Consider the following 2917-nt stretch of genomic DNA (forward strand, 5'->3'; position numbering starts at 1 on the left):
TTATCGCTTACCTGCTAGAGTATATCTTGCGGAGTCTAGCACTGTTGCAATTGTTACTGATAGGCAGACAGAGGGAAAAAAAAAGTTGTTGATGTCCTTGAACCTTGTACAATTTTATTCTCAGTCTGCAGCGGCCATCATTGAAAGGTTAGAATTTCTCCTGAAAAATTTACAAATTATTTTTTCTTCTTTTATCCTCGTGACTGCTGTGAATTTTTTTCAAAGTGAAAGGAAATGGTATTTTATTTTTGCTTTCTCAATTTCTGAAATATTTATTCTGAGGAAAGAGATACTGGGAAATACATTAACAATGCCAATTGTGTGGCAAATATTTTAAGTTCCTATGTCTTTACTAAAATCATCTCATGTTATTGGATAGGAAGAAAAAATTGATGAATTCTAGGTATTCAGAGTGAGAGCTTTCATTTATGCTAGGAAAGCCTTTGTGCCTTGTGATAGGTAACTGCTAAGAAACTGCATAGAGTTTGCAAGTTGAAATGATGATAAAGGGAGATGTCATTAAACAAAAAAGGTAACGAGATGGCTGGAAATACATTCTGAACAAAACATTCAATTTTATTACCATCCAAGAATGAATCAAATCAACAATAAGCCAGCCATTGTACTTGTGGCAGAATGTCATACTAGTGATTTGAGATGGTAGTGAATGTTTTTATGTATAATCTTAGAAGGAGTGTAGCCAAAAAAACCTTGTAGATTTTATAATAAAGAGCAGGGGAATAGATGAGCGGGTGTTTCATCAGTTTGTTCTGAGTCTCAGAATTTATGGGCCTGTAAATTGGAATAAGACTGTGCATAATCAGTCTGTTATGATCACTAGAATAATTGGGGGGGTGGACACACACATTTAACTCGTAGCCTAAAGCACTGAATTCTTGCTTTATGGGTTTGGCTCGCATAATTTTTGTTTTCTGTGGTATATAAAGACACAGATGCTCTGATTCAGAGCTGACATTGTCTTTCATGGTTAGGATTGCCTCCAGTTTTTGTTTTCTTTTTTGCTGCCTGGACCAAGCCTGTGCAAAAACTAGTATTTTTTCCTCTGAATTGTGCATTTGAAAAGTGCACCTTTCCACAGATAATTCCGGAATGAAATATGGATCAGATATAGTTCACTATAAAATCAGTTTGGACATTTTTAGATAAGTTTTTTATCTAGGTTCCTCTATTCTGTTCCGCAGTCTAATCTTAGATTTCTTGGTTTTCCTCTTGAACTTGTGTTTGCTCTGTTCCACCCTATGCTTAGTCTGCAACAGTGAGATACGCTCAGTTTGTATGCAGTGAGTTCTGAGTTGTGCCTGTTTCTGCTTAAACTTACACCAGTACTTTGTTGAGTATGTGGGACGCTACAGGGAGTTACCTAGGATTGCTGTGGCTCCTTCTCTGCTGCTCTGAATTCTGGATGAGAGCAGAACTGGTAGAATCACAAACACATTTATGGAGCAAGAAGCCAGAAAACTTCTTCAGCTAGTCAGGTGCAGTGAGACAGGTAGATGAAAATGCAGCATAGAAGAATGACACCTAGGAGGTAGATAGGAATGAACTGAATGGTGTGGTGTCCATGTTTGTGGAAGACAGTGACTGTCTTTCTCTTCAGTAATCTTGTAGGAACATGCCCTTAAAACTATGTTTTTTATGCTCTCTGGCACAGTGGTCACCTCGGTAGATGCTGTTGTGCTTATTCTAGTGTATGAATGCTCTCCTTCCTCCGCCTGGAGCTCCCTTGCGCTCAACTTCTGGAGCCACATAGATGAGACTTATCCACTTGGAGTATTCGGGCTTATCTGTGTTTGGGAGCCTCTACTTCCAGCCAGGAAAAAGGTTTTTTAAAAAACAAACCCACATCCAGTGAACTTGGAAGAAAGCCATTGGGGCGGAGAAGAGAGTCTCATGTGGCGGTGTTACAAAAGGCAATTCTGACTTGGAAGATGGGGTTTTGTAAAATTTTATTGTAACTGTAGGAAACCCTAAAATCTAAAAATTCGGTATATATACAGCTTTAGTTTGAGCACCAGAGGCTCATAAAGAAATATAAGACAAAAAGTTTCTCAGTTTGTTGCCGTGTGTAAGTGAGAGATTCGGGTTTGTTACTAACAACAAAAAAATACATCTTCTGGTTGATTGAAGGACTCCTGCTATTAATAATGCCTGAGGGGTTTGAGTGAGAATGAGAGTATAGACTATGTGGTGGTAAACAAGAGAATACAGGCATGCAAAGCAAATAGCCTACCAGCATCTGAATTTTGCAGGGTACTTCTTATTTGAATGAATGGCCCATTCTTTGCCTTATGAATGTTTGCAGGATATGCTTTAAAAAGGTAAAAAAATTCAGCTTTTTCAATGGCTGTCTCATTCTTGAAGTGATGTCTAGAGGCTTGCAGTACTATCAGTCCGAGCGTTAAAAAATGTGAATTGATTTTCTTTATGTTCTCTTCTCAGAGTAGTGTAAGATAATTTAAAAAAAAAAAGGCAACAACTTTTTATTTATGCATTTGAATCTGATGAGTTTGTCAAGGTCATGTTTTCAGACTTCCTATGGTAACACTGAGGATTACAGCCAGGACTGGAGTAAAATGTTGCTAAGAATGGGAAGTGACAATATCATACCAAGCTGGTGGCTGCTGACATGAAAGGAAGAAATAAATTCAGTAAGCAGCATTGTGAAATGTTGACAATTTCTGCTTACCCATAGTACTGTCATCTCTGAGGTGAGCTAATGCTAGCTGTCTTCTATCTAGACCTCTGCTTTATCAAACGTTTCACTTGGTAAATGAGGTACTGGTCTGCATGGTGTAAAATACCATTGCTGACTGTGCAGTGACACCTCCTCTTGAGGGCTGCATGGCCAAAGGCATTAGTGAATAAAATTGGAAATTCCAGCACTGTTTAGCTAGTG

Source organism: Gavia stellata, chromosome Z, assembly GCF_030936135.1.
Source record: "Gavia stellata isolate bGavSte3 chromosome Z, bGavSte3.hap2, whole genome shotgun sequence".
Lineage (NCBI taxonomy): Eukaryota > Metazoa > Chordata > Aves > Gaviiformes > Gaviidae > Gavia > Gavia stellata.